General features: G+C 39.4%; 1 protein-coding gene and 1 non-coding gene across 9 annotated transcripts in view; one reads left to right on the top strand and one right to left on the bottom strand.

Moving 5' to 3' along the window:
* ATP11C (ATPase phospholipid transporting 11C) overlaps positions 1-19,370 on the top strand; it is a 172,638-nt gene that overhangs the window by 24,452 nt on the left and 128,816 nt on the right. The window lies entirely within an intron of this gene.
* LOC111771707 (U6atac minor spliceosomal RNA) lies at positions 10,393-10,517 on the bottom strand. Its single transcript, XR_002805633.1, has one exon. It is a non-coding gene; the product is annotated as a U6atac minor spliceosomal RNA (small nuclear RNA).

Raw genomic sequence — 19,370 nt, 5'->3', positions numbered from 1 at the left:
TTTTAAAATATTTTTTTTTATTAATGTTATGGTAGATTACAACCTTGGGAGATTTCAGTTGTACATTATTGTTAGTAATGTTGTGGGCACACCACTTCCCCCTTTGTGCCCTCCCCCCTCCCCCCCTTTTCCCTGGTAACCACCGATCAGTTCTCCTTGTCAATATGTTAACTTCCACCTATGAGTGGAGTCATATAGAGTTCGTCTTTCTCTGTGTTTTAAAATATTTTTAATGTTTATTATACAGGGTCAGAACGATTTTTTGCTAAAGCCTAGTTTGTTGTAGTTTCTAGCTTCATAGTATCTAAAGCATTTTGAAGCATTAGCAGAGTTTGGATGTGCGTATTCTTGGCTATGTTTGGATTCCAGGGCTGTGCTACACCATGAAACTCTTTTTGTGAATGGATTGACTGCATTGTTAAAGGTCACTCAGCCCCAGTCTTGCCATTCACTTAAAATTTGCTCCATGTTTGACTCAAGGACACAATTTGGACAAAACCATTTCCACCTGGTGATTCTTAGGCGCTCCATAGGAAATTAATTGCAGGTTTCTTTCTCTCACAATGGATGCCCAAGGCTCATTGATTCTCTTTCTCATACTTAGAAGCACAGGATTTGAATGGGAAAGGGAGATAACCAAGAAAAGAAATTTAAAATGTTTTAAGAACCTCTTTATTTTAGAATATTTTCAGATTTACAGAAAAGTTGCAGAGATAGTACGAAAAGTTTTCATATACCCCACACACAGTTTCCCATATTATTAACATCATGTACTAGTAGTGTACATTTGTCACAATTAATAAACCAATATTGATACATTGTCATTAACTAAAGTCCATAGTTTATTCATATTTCGTCAGTTTTCCATTAATGTCACTTTCCTGTTCCAGGATCCTATCCAGAACACCACATCACAGTTAATTATATCTCTTTAGACTCCTCTTGGCTGTGACAGCTTCTCAGACTTTCCTTGGTTTAGATGCTGTTGACAGTTTTGAGGAGTACTGGTCAGGGATTTTGTAGAATGTTCCTCAATTGGGATTTGTCTTTTTTTCTCATGATTAGGCTATTGAGTTTTGGGAGGAAGAACTGAGAGGCGAAGTGCCGTTTTCATCACACCGTGTCAAGAGTACATATTATCAACATGACTTACCACTGTTGGTGTTGACTCTAATCACCTTTCTAAAGTAGTGTTTACTAGATTCCTCCACTGTTAAGTTACTATTTTTCCTCCTTTTCGTACTGTACTCTTTGAAGCAAGTCACTAAGTGTAGCCCAAGAGATTATTTTTTAATTGTGAGATTCCATATAACGTCTTTCTTGTCGAGTGGGACTTTCTCCATTACTTTTTGGTATCTCCTTTTAAGTTTTACTTGAATTAGGAGACACGTATATGCAACTGACATGTTTCAAATGTTTATTTAAATTGTCGAGTGTATTCAGCTGAAGGGATTTGACATTAAAGTGAATATTTTAGTGAATACTTGTTCTGGGGCAGTTAGGGAAACCTAATATATTTTGCAGATATTTCTTTGTCCAGCTGTTGCCCACATCCACTCTCATTCGTCACCCTCCAAGCCTCTGTTTGTCCATAGCTGCTCCTAGAATTTAATTGTCTTCTAGCTAAAACCTCTATGAAAACATTTGGGTACATAGAGTGGCCCAGGTTTTTTTTGCTTGGCAAGAACTCCCTTGCTAAAATGGTTTTTAATATGTTTGTGTCTTTCTACTGTGCTGCTTTTGCCAGAATAGATGCAGCCCTAAAAATTTGCTTGTCTTCCTAACTCCTTTCTTAATATCTTATAGCAGAGACTGAGCTATTGATCTGAAGGGATAATAATAACCCTGCATGTGCTTTTTGCAGGTTCTGATATTTTAAGAACCGAGAGCTTTGAAAAAGAACATTGCTTTACTTCACATAAACTCAAGGCTTCTTCAAACCAAGTAATATACAGCATATGTCATAAAGAAGATTCATTCCTAGAAATCAGCAGATTCAAAGGGAGCAAAGGATTAGGGAGAAGGAATTAAAGCAAGTGACAGTACTTGCTCAGGGACTGATGAGCTGGGTCAGCGCTCTGGGAACATTGTCTCCAGCAGTCCTGCTCACTCTTTACCCACCGCATTCCTAATTCATGTCCTTGGCTCCTAACATAACTTAAAGTACTTCTCAGAAAGATAGTTCCAGAAGGAAAGGCACACAGGAAGTAAACAATTGACTTTTGCTGAAGTTAACCTTAGTATATTAATAGTAGTTTTGGATTCTAGTTTGACTCCTCAATAGAGAAAATAGTGAGCAACAGGCCTTGTTATGATTAGATATATTTCACATAACTGAAGACAGTACATCTAAAATTGAGGATTTTTTTGCTGCATACATTTCTTAAGCTAAGTTCCAGCTAATAAGGTCTAAGAGGACTCCCTGAATTTGAGAGGTATGCCAAAAAAAGGAGAGTTAAAGAATATTTAGGTTTACTTTCTTAACTTTTCAATGTGACTTATATCTCTTATATATTGTATCTGTTCATCACTTGGAAGAATCCAGTACTCATTTTTAAGATTTGTTTTTAACTTTTTTGGAATAAGCTTTTTATTTTAAAATAGTTTGAAATTTGCTGGAAATTTTCAGAGATGGTACAGAGAGTTCACATATATACCCCCCACACAGTTTCCCTTATTATTAACATCTTGCATTAGTATGGTGCATTTGTTACAATTAATGAACCAATATTGATATATTATTAACTAAAGTCTGTACTTTATTCATAATTCTTTAGTTTGTCATAATGTCCTTTTTCTGTTCCAGGATCCCATCTAAGATACCATGTCGTAATTAGTCATCATGTCTCCTTAGGTTCCTCTTGGCTGTGACAGTTCCTTAGAATTTCCTTGTTTTGATAATGTTGACAGTTTTGAGGAGTAGTGGTCAGGGATTTTGTAGGATATTCCTGAATTAGGATTTGTCTGATGTTTTTCTCCTGATTAGACATGGGTTATGACTTTGTAGGAAGAAGGCTAAGAAGTGAAGGGCTATTCTCATCACATCGTATTCACCGTGCATGGTATCAGCATGACTTATCACTGATGATGTTAACTTGATCACCTGGCTAAGATAGAGTTTGACAGGTTTCTTCATTGTTAAAGTTATTATTTTTTTAAATAGAGATTTTTACTGATTTTCTTGCCTCTGTGATTCTGGAGAGGAAGATGGCTCATTTCATTTATTTGACAGAACTTACTGTGAGTTAAAATAAATATGGCTTTAGATAAATTTTAGGGTTTTTTTCTTCAAAGCCCACTCTTACTAATTAGAGAAATAAGCCGTATTTAAGAAATAGCCTATAGTTTGTAGGGAACAAAAGTTGGTCATGGTCAAGTTACTGGTGTACAGTGTGTATTTGTTTAGCTTTTCTCTAAATAGGCTGAGTTTTTCAACAAAATTCTATTTGTGGATGAGTATTGTTAAATTACATTACATTCTTCACATGTTATAGCAACTCAATTATTCATGATTTACCAGTTATTAGACTTTCTCACCTTCTCTTTTCACTTATTTTATATTCAGAAGTAACAGTGAAAAGTATTTCCCTAAATGAGACCCTTTGACTCCTCCCAGCTTTCATTATAAGTACAATGGATTATATAGATATTAGAGATCAGGCAACCTCCTGCTTACTTACAGCCCTTCAGATGCTAGTCACAGTACCAGGTGAAGGTCAGAAAGTACTAGGAAAAGAAGTCACCAGCACATCTTGTATTGAAATTTGTTAGGGAATTTCAGTATCAAGGAATGAGTGTGTCATACAGCAGATAAGCCTCTAGGATGAATTTGGTTAATTCTCCACAGCAACAGAATCTCATAATCAGAGGGTGTTGCTTGAGGCTTTCTCTTGTTTTGGAGTTGGCTGATCTAAATTGTGTAACCTCTAGTGGATTTCCATTCTGTTATCTATCAAGGAAAGTCTGAGGATGGAAAGAGATTTTCTGTTGGGCTGTGTGTGGGCTCAATGGAAAGGGTTAAAAATTAGGAGTGAATGCATTTAACTCAATTTTGCTTCCTAATGACAATCATCTCTCCCAGGTTTAGTGACACTGCGAACATGGAAGGAGCAGAGGCATCTATCTGGGTTTTATTGCTGGCTCTGCCACTAGTTTGTTGTATAATTTTTTTTTTTTTTAAGTCTAAGACTCTGTGGTGCCCTGTGCATCACCCATTTTTTTTTTTTTTTTAAAGATTGGCACCTGGGCTAACAACTGTTGCCAATCTTTTTTGTTTTTTTTCTGCTTTATCTCCCCCAAACCCCCTGTACACAGTTGTATATCTTAGTTGCAGATCCTTCTAGTTGTGGGATATGGGACGCCGCCTCAACGTGGCCTGACGAGCGGTGCCATGTCTGCGCCCAGGATCCAAACCCTGGGCCACTGCAGCAGAGCGCGCAAACTTAACCACTCTGCCACGGAGCTGGCCCCTGTTGTATAATTTTGAGGGTAGTTTTTTTTATTTTTAAAGATTTTATTTTTTTCCTTTTTCTCCCCAAAGCCCCCCAGTACATAGTTGTATATTCTTCATTGTGGGTCCTTCTAGTTGTGGTATGTGGGACGCTGCCTCAGCGTGGTTTGATGAGCAGTGACATGTGCGTGCCCAGGATTCGAACCAACAAAACACTGGGCCTCCTGCAGCGGAGCGCGCGAACTTAACCACTCGGCCACAGGGCCAGCCCCCTTGAGGGTAGTTTTTTAATGTAACTTTCCTCAGTGGTCCTCAGATTTTCATCTGTACTTTGAGACTGGATAACCCAGAGCATTGCTTAAACTCCTCGAGACCGTCTTAAGTCTGTGGTTCAGAATGGAAAATAAGAGTAGCAATGTGGGCTGTCCTCTCAATTACACATTATGATCATGATACGGTGTGTTAGGAAAAACTGTAATGGGAATCTGATCTTCCCACAAAACGTTGGGGGCATGGGTCTTGACCAAGGAACTTATGCCAAATTATTTTTTCTAGATAATACCTATGGGCTATAGAGCTTTTTAAGATATTCTGAATTAGGGAAGTGGTGGTGGGTGGAGAAAGAAGACAGAAGAGATCTCTGTACACTGAATTCCATATTCCTCTTCCCTGGTCCTTCCCACGTGACAGACTCTCTCTCTTTTTTATTGATATTCTTTCATTGGTATCTCTTTCATTGATATTCTTTTCTGCTCCTGGCCTTGTTTCATGCTGTCTGATGTTGGGAGGGCTGTGAAAGCCTGCTGGCTTCCATGTCTTCACAGCTCTCCAGTGAACAAAGTTGGGGCAGGTCAGCCCTGAACAAGGCTTTGGGCCCCAGCCTGTCGTGAGTTAGGGAGAATTTCAGGAACCTCATGCTGCTAGCTCAGTAGATCAGCATGTCTGCTAGTCTCATCATGACTTTGTGTGCTTAGGTTTTTGTAAGGCTCCTCTTGCTTAGTTCCTTGTGATTAAGATTGGCCTTGTACTTCTGTGCCAGAAACTGGGCCCCGTTTTGCTTCTCCCCTATGAAGTCCTTGTCTGGATACAGTGTACCCCACTTCCTCCAAGGGTAGGAATATGCTTTCTTTTAGCCAGTCCTCTTAGGAACTTGAGCTCTGCCTAGGCCCATGCCTGTGGTTGGGACTTCACTGCCCGGTGGTGATGCTCGCTGACTAATTGCTTTTACCAGATTTCCCTCTTACTGTGTTCTGTCTGCTTTGTCTTTGCTGAGTATCCTGATGTTCACTGCTCACGTACCTGGACCTCTGCCTGTTGCTGCCCACTCTCCTTTTCTGATTATGCGCACTTGCCTACTTGGATTTCCTCCTAGATCTTGCTCTGGGTTCACCTCCAGGCACTTGACATTCCCTCCCTCTAATATGGAGAGGTCTGTGTAGACTGCAGGGCCTGATCAGTCAGTGGTTTCCTTTATGTGGAGCCTTTATAAAAAATATCAGCTTTTAGCTACCTTAGTTTGTTACTTCCTGTTATTATAAACTCAGCCTTTGACATTTTTTATTGGACCAATTTTTTGTCTTTCTTTGGAACAAATCTCATATATTCCTTTTTCAGCCACTTGTTACTTTCACAGGGGGGTGGCCTCGAATCATAAAATCTTCACATTGGAGGAGACTTCCAAAGACATCCAGTTCAAATTGCCATGTGATGGGTAGCTTACCAACCCCTAAAATAACCCATCAATCACATTTTGTTACAGCTCTCAATCGGTTTCTTGGGCCCAAACTATCAATTCATTCATTTTATTTATTCATTCAGTCAACACAGTTAATGAACATCTACTGTTAGCTAGGCACTGGGGATATAAGTGTGTGTGTGTGTGTGTGTGAGTGTGTGAGCATTCCTGTCCTTAGGGAGCTGCTACTCTAGTGGGAGATAGAGAAATAATCACAACTGCTAGCTAGAGACATGCAGTAGGCAGGAGATGGGTCATTTCTTCTGCGTGCCTGAAGGTTGGTTAATGGAGAGGCTCTTCTGCCACTCTAACACCAACTTTCTGGTCCACCACTGGCTTTTTAACTACCCAAAAAAGAAAGAGGAAAAACTCGTCTGCCTCTGCTTTCTGCCTCTGTTTATCTTGACTTGCCCTTGGAGTCATCTTTCTAAATGCACGTCTTGGTTTGTTACTCCCCTGTTAATATATATGCTTCCCATTTTCTGCCCCACAAACTGACATCTAACTCTTTGGCACAACTTAGAAAGTCCTCAACCTTTCTGATTCATGCCTACTTCTCTAGTCTCATTATACACCATTTTCCATCAGACTCTCAGTGCCCCAGAACTTTGTGCAGTTTCCTGGCTACATTGTGCTTACTCACACTTCTATTGTATATGCTATTCCTGCTGCTTGAAATAGCTGCCAGTCTTGTCTTCCTAGTGAACTCGGGGGCACTGAGAGTCTGATGGAAAATATGGTATACAAGGAGGGATAAATCACAACTCTAGTTTTCCTCTTCCATTAGGTGCATTCTTGCCCGTTGGCTGTTATTGCACCTTATACATCCCTACCCCTGCCCACCAGAAGATTGTAAGCTACTCTAGAACAGACAGTTATCTTTGTCTTCAGCCTTAACACAGAGCTTAACCCAGAATGGGCAGTCAATAAATATTGGATGAATGGATGAATAAATGAGTGAAGAAGACAAGTCTTCTGTAGTTTATTTTTCAGTTTAGGTCTTCCTTGGAGGTCTAAGAAGGCTACTTAAAAGACTCCTATCACTGTTTTCACCATAGCTCCCTGCAAACCCAGGACCATGAACACTGGCTTATCCACTAGTAGACACCTGCCTGCCGACTATCACTGAATAGCCTGTCAAACAGGGAGAAAGGCCCTTCGGGGTTCTGGACAACTCTTCATCTTCTTCCACCCTGCAGCCTCTACTGCCAAGATAGGCTTCTCCTCTGTCTCTTCAAAACTAATCAAGAGAAGGAAATTGCACAGAAGGAAAATACCTCTTCCCTGCTCTTGTAAATCAGAACAGTTGTAAAGTGAGGAGAATTAGTACTTGAACAGGGTCCTGTCTCATTAGGCAGTTCTTTGAATGAGTCATCTACAAATTCAAGAAATTGGTAAGGACAGTTAGTGTCCATGTATCATTTTAAGTTGATCTGTTTCAAATAAATAGCAAATAGGGTATTTGGGTCCTAAATTAGGTATTTATCACCTTTTTACCAGAGCCTTTTTTTACGCAATTAAAATCAGTTAGCAGTGAAAGACCCACACACAAAACTGTCATGAACTTTATTCTCCCTGTCTTCCTGTCCTTTAATCATGCATCTTAAACTTACAATCAAAACTCAGCACTTTTAGTTCTGATTAGCTGTAGATCTCTGCTTAAGATAGTAGTTGGCCATTTTTGAGGTGATAGGCATTTTTTTCAGCTTTATAGAGATATAACTTACATACAGTAAAATTCACCCTTTTTAGATGTGTACAAATCTGTGAATTTTGACTAAATAGTTTGTGGCCACCACTGAAATATAATAGAATTTTCTGTCCCAAGATGTTCCCTCTGCCTCTTTATCGTCTGTCCCCTCCCTATATTGCCAAACCCTGGCACAGCTGCTCTGATTTCTGTCTATAGTTTTCATTTCCAGAATTTCATATAAATGGGATCAAAATATGTAGCCTTTTAAGTCTGGGTTATTTCACTTAGCATTATGCTTTTGAGAGTCATCCGTGTCGTTGCATTTATCCATAGTTTGCTGCCTTTTATTGCTGAGTAGAGTTCCACTATATGAATGTACTACAATTTGTTTATCCATTCACCACTTGATGGACATTTGGATAAAATTTTTGGTGATTATACATAAAGTTGCAGTAAACATTTGTATTCAGTTTTTTGTGTTAACATAGATCTCTATTTCTTTTAGGTAAATAAGGAGTGGGATGGCTGGATGTTATGATAAGTGTGTGTGTTTAACTTTATTAAGACATTGCCAAGCTGTTTTCCAAAGTGACTGTAACATTTTTGATCCCCACCAGTAATATATAAGGTTCCAGCTGCTCCATATCCTTGCCAACATTGTCATTGTGTCTGTCTTTTTAAATTTTACACATTCTGGTAGGTGGCTAGTGATGCCTCATTGTGATTTTATTCTGCATTTTTCCTAATGATTAATGATTTTTGAGCAAGTGTCTGCTAAAGGTTTTTAATTGGGCAAGTTTTAAAAAAAAACAGTTTTGAGGGTTCTGTATGTATTCTGGTTAACACCCCTTTATCACATATGTGTTTTGCAAATATTTTTTCCAATGTGTGCCTTGTCTTTCTATTTTCTTTTTTATTTTCTTACTGTCTTTCAAAGAGCAAAACTTTTAAATTCTGTTGAAATGCAGTTTATCAATTTTTTCTTTTATGGTTCATGCTGCTTCTGTTCTATATGAGAAATAATTACCAGACCTAAGATCTTGAAGATTTATTTCTTTTCTATAAGTTTTAAAGCCTTAGCATTTACATTTCAGTCAACAATCAATTTCAAGTTGTATGTATACACTGAGGTTTGAATTGAGGTTCGTTTTTTTGAATATAGGTATGTCCCATTGTTCCAGCATCGTTTGTTGAAAGACTAAAAGACTATCCTTTATCAATTGAATTAACTTGGCATCTTTTTCAAAAATCAATTAACCGTATGTACGTGTGGGTCAGTTTCTGGACTGTCTGCTCTGTTCCATTGATCTATGTGTTTATCCTTTTACCAATATCACACTGTCGTGAGTAGTATAGCTTTATAGTAAGTCTTGAAATAAATTGGTTTGAGTCCTCCAACTTTTTCTTTTTAAAATGCTTTGGTTATCCTAGATTATTTGTTTTTCCATATAAACTTTCGAATCATCTTGTAAATTTCTAAAAAAAAAAAAGAAATAAGCTTGGATTTTTATTAAGCATTGACTTGAATGCTGAATTGGGATTGAATTGACTCTCTAATTTGGGAGAGAATTACAATATTGATGATATTGAGTCCTCTGATCCACACACACATTATATCTCTCCAGTTCCTTTCATCTTCTTTGATTTCTCTCTTCAGTTCTTTTTGTAATTTTCAACATTGAAATCTTACAATACTGTTAGATTGATCCTTGAGTATTGCATATTTATTGGTGCTGTTGCAAATGACGCTCATAAAAATTTCAGTCCCCAGTTGTTCACTGCTATATATAAAAATTCAATTCATTTTTGAATAGTGATCTTATAAAGACAGTTTTATTTCTCCTCTCCAATTTTATCTATCTTTATTTCTTTTCTGTGCCTTAACTACATTAGCTAAGACTTCCATCCAGTGCAATGTTAAATAGACGTGGTAAGAGTGGATTCCTTGCCTTGTTCCTGATCTTAGGGGGAAATCATTCAATCTTTTACCATTAAGTATGAGTTGGCTTTAGATTTTTTCTTGGGTGCTCTTTATTAGGCTGAGGAGGTTCCCTTCTATTTCTAGTTATCTGGGTATTTTTTTTTTAATTAAGGTTATGATAGTTTACAACGTTGTGAAATTTCACTTGTACATTATTGTTAGTCATGTTGTGGGTACACCACTTCACCCTTTGTGCCCTCCCCCCAACCCCCCCTTTCCCCTGGTAACCACCGATCAGTTCTCCTTGTCTATATGTTAACTTCCACCTATGAGTGGAGTCATACAGAGTTCGTCTTTCTCTGTCTGGCTTATTTCACTTAACATAATTAACTGGGTATTTTTTAAAATCGTGAGTGGCTGTTGAATGAATGTCACACAATTTTTGCCTCTGTATAAATAATCATGTAGATTTTCTCGCTTAGGCTGTTGATATTGTGACTGGGATGGTTTGAGTTAGGAATGTTGAACCAACCTTGCTTTCCTAGGCTAAATCCCATGTCACCATTATATATTATTCTCTTATAATTTATGGATAAAAATTATGGTTAGATACCACAAAGTAGTTGGTAATTTCTTAACCATATATGTTTTTTATAGGTCACTGGAACCACTTCCATCCTTGTTAAGGGAAGTGCTAGCCTTGCTCATCATACAATACAGGCAGAGTGCTTTTCTTCTAATACAGCGAGTGTCTATGTACTAGGCAGTGTGTACATTTATTTGATCTTACTTAATGAGAAACTGAGGTCCAATGAGTAATTTGTACCACTGAAGTCTTGCAGCTAGTAAATGGCATGGTCAGAACATAAGTGCAGGTTTGTTTGGTAAAACCCATAATGAGCCCGCTAGATTTTATTGCCTCTTTCTGGAAATGAGTGTATGTGTATGCTGGGGCGAGGGACAGGGACAGGGAGAGTGGGAGAGAGAGTGATTGAAATTAGGAAAGTGAGAAATATTCTATCACTCTTCATTGCCATCTAAAAATCTGGGCTTTTAGATATCTTGTTTTGTGTCTCAGCTCTGCCATTTGCTTGATTTGTAGTATATTTGTTTCTCAGAGACTTTAAAAAAAAATTTGGAATGTAGAATATTAACACTGGTTATTACAAGGATACAGATAATATATGTAAAGTGCCTCGCACATAGAATGTGCTCAATAGAGTGTTGTCTATTACTATCATCATTATTGATTTCCTACCATTAAATGTACTTTACAACTGGAAATAATTAATTTAGGTTTGGAAAATACCAAAAGAGACTTAGAATAACTTCTGTAGTTGTTTGTTTAGCTCTTTGGTCAAAATAGCCTAGAGCAAGTTCCTTTTTATAAAAATGGAATTAGTTTTCTCTACTTTCTCCCCACCTCCTTCCTAAATCAAAGGATACAAATTTACTAAATCAGTTTGCAAATTTGGAAGATTTAAAAAGTACTGCTGAATGCTTTGGGCTCTGGAAATGTGTGTTTCTGTGTGTATCTGTGTGTGTGATCTGGAAGTGGTTGCCTCAGCTCGGAGGACTGGAGATACCTTTTTCATTTTACATGGGCAACCAACCATTGATAGCTAGCTTTAGTCCCTTAGCTCATGCAGATCTGACAGTTTATGAGTCATTGAAACTCTCTTCTCTGACTGACACAAACCACTTCAGGCTATTTGGAGGTAATGATTCCTTTTCTCAGTAAAGTTATTTTGGTTATCACAAGTAGGGCCCAAGAGCTTTTGTGTTTTCAGTCAGTCACATCAGGGAGGTAGCAGTGGAAAAAACCCTGAGTCTGAGAAAGGGCATCAGGCCATCAGCAAATGACCTTTCAGTGCCCAGGACCTCAGGAGGGCTGTTGGCTCCAGCTCCAGCAATCCATAGCCTTCTGGGAATTGATTCTCATTATTCGATTTCCTGGCAGTACTCTTTCAACTAAAAGTGCTGTTTGACAGAAGAGAGTAAAGGAAAATCAATTGTATTTGATAATATTTCATCATCCCTTGGTGTTGTTGTAAATCAGAATTGGTAATCATTGGTCTTTTTTTTCTTGTTAATTTTTATTGAGTTAATGATAGTTTACAATCTTGTGAAATTTCAGTTGTACATTATTGTTTGTCAGTCGTGTTGTAGGTGCACCCCTTCACCCTTTGTGCCCACCCCCCACCCCACTTTTCCCCTGGTAGCCACTAATCTGTTCTCTTTGTCTGCATTTTTAAATTCCTCATATGAGTGGAGTCATACAGAGATTGTCCTTCTCTATCTGGCTTATTTCACTTAACATAATTCCCTCAAGGTCCATCCATGATGTTGCAAATGGGACGATTTTATTCTTTTTTCACGGTTGAGTAGTATTCCATTATATATATATATATACCATATCTTCTTTATCCAATCATCAGTTGATGGGCACTTAGGTTGCTTCCATGTCTTGGCTATTATAAATAATGCTGCAATGAACATTGGGGTGCATGGGACTTTTGGAATTGCTGACTTCAAGTTCTTCGGATAGATACCCTGTAGTGGGATGGCTGGGTCTTATGGTATTTCTATTTTTAATTTTTTGAGGAATCTCCATACTGTTTTCCATAGTGGCTGCGCCGGTTTGCATTCCCACCAGCAATCACTGATCTTTTTAACAGCTTTATTGATGTGTGATTGTTATACAGAATACTGCCACAAATTTAATGTGTACAATTTGATGGGTTTGAACACAGGCAAACACCCTTGAAATCATCACCCCAATCAGGGTAATATACAACATAGCCATCACCTCCAAAAATCTCGTCTTTCCCTTATTTTTGTTTGTGTGTGTGTGTGGTAAGAACTCTTGAGAGATCTACTCACTTAAATTTTTAAGTGACAATACAGTAACCTTTTACTGTTTTCAGAGCACATTGACCGCATCTTCTAATTTAATTTTCACCTTACTTGTAAATTAGGGTAGGTCTTATTTCTACTTTATGATGAAACAAATAAAACTTACAGATATGTTTTCTCAAAGATCACCATCGGATATTGCGCCAGTATCCAGAACCCAATTCTGACTTTTGTCCAGTGCTCTTTGCATAAGGCCTCTGGGCCTTGAGCCTGATCTGGCTCTCTGAACTTCATTGACCTGGTAAACATTCAGAAACAATGTCTAATGACTACATTTGTCCCCTGAATTAGAGTCAACAAATGTGATTAGATGCCCAGCTTCAAAGAGATTTCATGAAATTATTAGTTGGTGGGAGATAAAGTTTTGGGAGTAACTTCTACCCATCATACATGTAACTTTTCCTTTCTAGATTGGCTAGACAGAGAGTTCCAGTGTCCAAGCAGGAATATTAAAGGCTGGTCATTAAACCTTTGGGTGGTTTTGGTTAAAATGTTGGGCATGAGGTGAGGCCCAGCCTGGTAGATTTGATGGGGTCTCTTGAGTAGCTACTTTGTGTTAAACACTATTGTAAGCATTATAGAGGTGTAGAGATTAAAACGAAACAAATAAACAAAAAATATGATTCCACCCATACAAGCACACAAGATGGGAGCATATATAGAGATGCTTCCATTTTCTGCTTCCTCCAGTTCATCCTCCATTTCCCCAACAGAATAGTCTTTGCTTAAAACTTTTTGGTAGTCCCCTATTTCTCAGAGGACTAAGTCCAAGTTTTTTAACAGGATATACTCGACTTTCTCTCATTCAGCCCAGCTTCTTCTCCCTCTGTACCCACACCTCCACAGCAAGCTCCAGGCACATACCACTCCTTGGGATGCTCAGAGCACCTTGTGATTTTTCATGCCCGCGAGTGTTTGCTCATGCTGGGTCCTCTGTCTAGAATGCTGTGTTAATCTGAGTCCTCTGAGAAGCAGAAATTTAGGATTAAACTGGCAAGGATTTTATTAAGGGAAACCACCTGTATGAGAGACGTTGCGGGGAGGGAGTTGGGAAAGGTGGGAGACGCCATTAGTCCATGATGCAAGTCTGACCCCTAGTGAAGAGGAGAGAGACTGGCTTAGGCAGAAGCTTTCTAGACTGCTCTGCCGTCCAAGGAAGGTTCAGAAAAGCCTTTGGGCAGTCCAAAGTCAGCAGTCGCTGGAGTCCTGTCCCTACCGTGTTCAGTCAGGTGCAGCCCAGTGGAAGCCTGGCTTCAGCACGCACGTTAGGATGAATTTCTGAGGCAGCAGCTCAGTTGTGCTCTGTGTAGTTGGAGGCCTTCCTCTTAAGGTTCATAAATGCCTTTCTTCTTCTATTCAACTCCTCCCATGTATCCTTAAAGGGCCAGCTTTAAATGTTTCGTCTTCTTCGAAACTTTTCCTTGAATGAAATTCTCAGCATGTCACATGATGGTTCCACAGCCTGCAGTGATCATCTCCTAATCTCTGCCTGGTTAATTCTTAATACACTTACTTGAATCCCTATGGCGTATTACAGGGCTGAAAAACTAGTTGGTGCTCAGGAAATCTTTGTTGAATGAATAATTTGGCAGCTCTTGGACATGCAAATCTAGGGAAGAAGATAGCAGACCTGCTTGAGCAAAGCCATGGAGGGGGAAGAATGAAGAATTTACTCTTTTTCTTTTTTTCAAATAAGTATGTCTTGCCCCAAAACTGTCATTTTAGGGAAAGTCTATTATGATGCAAAACAGTGGGAGAAAGAGTGTCTTCCTGGCAGTTGAAAATGATTCATATTTGAGAACTTTCTTGAGAACAATGTTTTGAGTATTTCCTGAGAGACTTCTTTTCTGAGAGGAAACAGAGTTGATGGAAATGGAATTTTACTGTTGTCAGGAATAGTGCGATAAAGATCAAATCTCATACAACAACTACTACCAGAATAGAAATTTCCATAGAGCAAAGAGATTTCAAAGTTCCACCTAATGGCTCATATATATTTAGTATTCACTGTAGCTGAACTGTAATTCTGTAATGGAATTTGACCAATTTTGACAATCCTGTTTGTAAATGTGAATTAGTGGAAACTCATTCATCTTGGTATTTTCTGACTCTGCCAGATGTTGGTCATATTTTTGATGGAAAGAAACAGAGCTGGCCAGGATCCCAAATCTCAATATCACTGCCAAATGCCCACCACTGCCACATGTTGCCAGAGGAGATGTACATGCTGAGGATAAGGCCCCACAAGATCACTTTTTATCAGCAACTAGAGATTTAGCCCCTGATCCCTATATAATGTTCTGCCTTGGTGACCTGGGTTGGACAGTGTTTGAGGCAGGCCCTCCTGTTTGCCCAGGTCCAAGGCTGTCCTATGCAGTCTCCCTCATGTCTTGTTTCTCCAGAGTTGGCACTTGAAGGGATGCAAGTTTCATTTGTAATGTGGAGATGAATAATGGCACCTACATCATGGGCTTACTGTGAAGTTTCAACCGGGTAATATGTGTTGAGGGCTTAGACTGTGCCTGACATAGAGTATTTGTTCAATAAATGGTAGCTAGATTTTATTTATTATTATGCAGTAGAAGCAGGTGTCTGAGGGTAAAATCTTAATATTTCTAGGTAAGTATTATCAAAGTTGGTTGTTCATGCATTTGGTGTATGCCTCTTCTGTGATAAAGCAGCATGTGACTCTTGGGACATGGGCTGCTGTGGTCCGTTCTGTAATTAATCTAACACACACAGTTGCTGATATCCATCTCTTCTCTCAAGTGAGAACAGTTCACTTTGGCTTGTACATAAGCAAAATCGCTTGTTCCTCCACTGTACTCTGACCTGGTGTGAAATACCTTTTCTTCTGTTTCTCATTGACCCATCTCTCTCACCTTCAAATTTCTATTATAATTCTTCTTTAGGTTTCACATACCTAACATGTCCCAGGCATGTGAAAATAAGATGAGTACATGATGCATTCCCCTCCCTGGATTTTTGTTGATCAGGTTGGGAAACTCTTTGACCCAGTAGCCTTTCTAACATATCCTTTCTTCCATTTTAGTGGAATAGTTCACTTAGGATATTGTCCATTTACTTCTGACTTTCACTACTAACAGTCATTAGTTTCACCCAAGAGCTTCTCCTTTACGATATGTTTACACACATCTATCGTAACCGTCTTCCTCCTTTCTTTTCCAAGTCTTGCTGTTATATCATGAATTACTCCTGTCTCACTTCTTTATCCTATTTGAAAGCCAAAAACATAAATTGAATTATGACTGATAAGTAAGAATATTACTGTTGGTAGATGTGTACCAAGGCAAAGGAAAGCCATAAATTTAAAAAGGGGAAAAGTAGTGTTTGAAGTCCCAAAGTTGTCTCATATGTCCAAATCTGAACTCACTCTCTGTGTCTTTTTCCTCTATGGGTTTATTTCCTCCACACTCCCACTTTCCTTGCCCTGGGCCTGGTCCTCATCATCTTACATCTAGAGGCACTAACTTCTTTCCTTATCTTCCTTATAGTTCCCTGTCTTCCCCAGCCTGACTACACAGTGTCACAAGAGGGTGCTTTTTTTCTTCTTTAGTTTATTGTAAAATGAGACACAAATTCAAAAAAACAAAACAATCAAATGTGTACCTTAATACAATATTACAAGGCAAACATACTTAAAACCTCCATCCAGATCAAGAAATAGAACATTGTCAGCCACCCGAGAAGTCCCTCCGGGTGCCCTATTCCAATCGTCAACCCTCCCTCCCTCCAAAATCACTATTATCCTGACTTTTTAAAGTAGTTATTTGCCTTTCTTTATCAAGAGGGTGCTTTTTAAAAACCTGAGCCTTGCTATATCCAGTTATCTCTGTGCTAAAGCCTAGGGGTACTGAAATTCCCCCCCAGGTTTTCTCAGGCCTACCTTTGCAGCCTCCTTTCTGTGACTATTCCTCTTCCTACTAGCCTAATTTCTGACCAATACTGGATTATTCACAAGGTCCCAGATCCCTCAGATGCCTCTAGATGTTTGCCAGATACCTCCAGGCATTCGCTCCTGCTCTTCTCTGTTTCTGGAGTTGCCTCTCTTCCCATTCTCTGATGAAGTCCTGGACCCAACTCTAATGTCATTTCTTCTGTGAGTCTGTCCTGGATTTCCCCTCCCTGACATACCAGGGATGGAATGAATCCCTTCCAGCCCTGTGCTCGTTACAGCATTTTGCACATGCTTCTATTATCAGCGTTTATCATAATCTCTGGTACCTAACAGATTGCTTAATGCATAAATGTTTGTTGAATGAATGAATCTGTGCAGTTGATCTTTAAAGCTTTTTCAGGGTGTCAGATGATGTGCCTTGTACCTGGCAAGGGCGGTAAGTTGTGTCTTTTAAAATGATATTGGTCGTTAACGTTAATTGCTATTTCTTAACTTCCCTTTGAGATGCTAAAAGGAAACCCAAGTACAAACAAAGAAGCAATTAAATGGAAGAACATCAGTACAGGAAGAGTCCGATATTTGTTACCACCAGGGCCAGGCGGCTTGCAGAAGCACAGGCCAGGAACCCTGGAGGAGTTGGGTTTGAGACAGCAGCAATGGAGCCTCAGCCATTTGGGGAGGCATTTCTGGTCGCTGGTAGCTGGGCAGAGAGGAACACAGACGCGTGATGTCTGGTCTCACATGTGTTTGCATGGCAGTGTGGTATTTGTCTTGTTTCCCTAATTAGTATGTCAGCTTCTCCAGGATAGAAATTGTAGGTTTTCTTTGATTAGGCTTCATGCCGCTTAGCACTGCCGAGTCCTACGTGTGGCATAGATAGGGCATTGCTCACCTGCTAGTGTTTCTTGTTTATTTTAAAGAACTCTTACTGCATTTTGGGTTTATTTATTTATTTATTTTTTTGAGGAAGATTAGCCCTGAGCTAACTACTGCTAGTCCTGCTCTTTTTGCTGAGGAAGCCTGGCCCTGAGCTAACATCGTGCCCATCTTCCTCTACTTTCTATGCGGGACGCCTACCACAGCATGGTGTGCCAAGCGGTGCCGTGTCCGCACCTGGGATCCGAACCCGTGAACCCCGGGCCGCCGAGAAGTGGAACATGCGCACTTAACTGCTGCGCTACCGGGCCGGCCCTGCATTTTGGTTTTTAAAGTCAGCTTTCCATTTCTGTAAATTACCAAGGTTTATCTAGAATATTTGGTTGTGTAAAACTTTATTGCATGTAACTGTTTCTTGAAACTAACAGCAGCAGCAGCTAACATTTTTAGTACCCCTAGCAAACGCTAGGTGCTGTTTACAGTGCTTTACGCACAGTTACCTCATGGAGTCCTTTTACAAATCCTTTGAGGTGGGTACTATTATTATCCCTGCTTTGAAGCTCAGGATGCAAATGGATTATCACTTGCAAATTAGAAGATTTCTTGTTATAAAGAATTTCGTTGTATTAGGAATTTGAACTGCACTTTCTGCCTCAGGTACTACTTTGTTTGGAAAGAGTGCTTGAAAAATGCCTGTGTGGCTGGAAGGGTGCTTCTGGAGATAATGGTTTTCTCTAGGATCACTTATATATAATCTTTTGGGGGAAAAAACCACCATTTTTGTTGCTGTTCTTTTTTGTTAGTAAAGTGGCCGTGGCATTTTCTTCCAATTGATGCCTCATCAATAACTTTTCTAGTAAGTTTTTGGAGGGGAGGGCATGGATCAAGGCTCTGTGTTGTTGCTGTTGTTTCTTTTCCCAATCTACCCTACTTCCTGTTACAGTCTAAGTGCTCTAGGAGGATTTAGTGACTGATGGTCAGCAGTTTGCCTCTTTTGTCAGTTTCTGATACTGCAGATAAACTAATGTGTTTTCTTATTAGGTAAAATTTATAAGGCTGCCATTCATCTTGACAGGAAGAATAAAATAGAAGCACTTCTCATAGGAAAACATTTCAGAAACAACTTGTGACCTTTCCTTTTTCATATTCCAACCATGTCCTTCTGCGTCCTGAGAAAATTCCACACTTCCCCAAAGGGGCCAGGGTGCTCTCCAGGTTGATTGTGCTCCAGGATTATTGTTATCATTCTCAAAAGAATCCCCAGGTTGGGGATTACCGAGGAAGGTTCTTCAAAGGTGCTTTTCTTTTCTTAGCTAAAGAGCATGAGAAGAACAGTACCAAGACATTAGTGGCCGGATGAGAAACCAGGTAGATCCTAGAAATAGGTATTATAATACCTAAATTTGTGCAATTTTATTCTGGGAGCATGACATTTGCTTTCATCTTCTTTTCCCACAATGGAAGTAAAGAAACGAGTAGTGAAAGTGATATGATGGCATGAAGATTGAGTCCTAAATTTGTCTGGTATGCTTTTCCATCAAGGAATGAGATTGGGAGGAGGAGGAGGTGATAGGAAAGAGGAGAAAAATTAAATTAGACAAGGCATTTGGCTGGTCATGGAAATAGATGTCAGGATCCATGCGCCTTCTGCTAGTAGAGTTAATCAAAGCGAGAGAAATCAGGAAGCCTTACTGTAGAGCCAGATCCCCTTTAGTTTCCCTTCCCTTTCCTCCCTTCCCCTCAAAATCCCCTTATTTTGTCTGATTGCAGCCAAGTGTGAGTGTGATTCCTAAACCTTACCCTCAGAGATTGAGATTCACTACATTTGGCTTGGGGCAGAGAACTCTGCGTTTTGGCCAA

This window comes from Equus caballus, chromosome X (genome assembly GCF_041296265.1).
Source record: "Equus caballus isolate H_3958 breed thoroughbred chromosome X, TB-T2T, whole genome shotgun sequence".
Taxonomy (NCBI): Eukaryota; Metazoa; Chordata; class Mammalia; order Perissodactyla; family Equidae; genus Equus; species Equus caballus.
The sequence above is the reverse complement of the archived record's forward strand: the minus strand, read 5'-3'. Positions and strand labels throughout refer to the sequence as shown.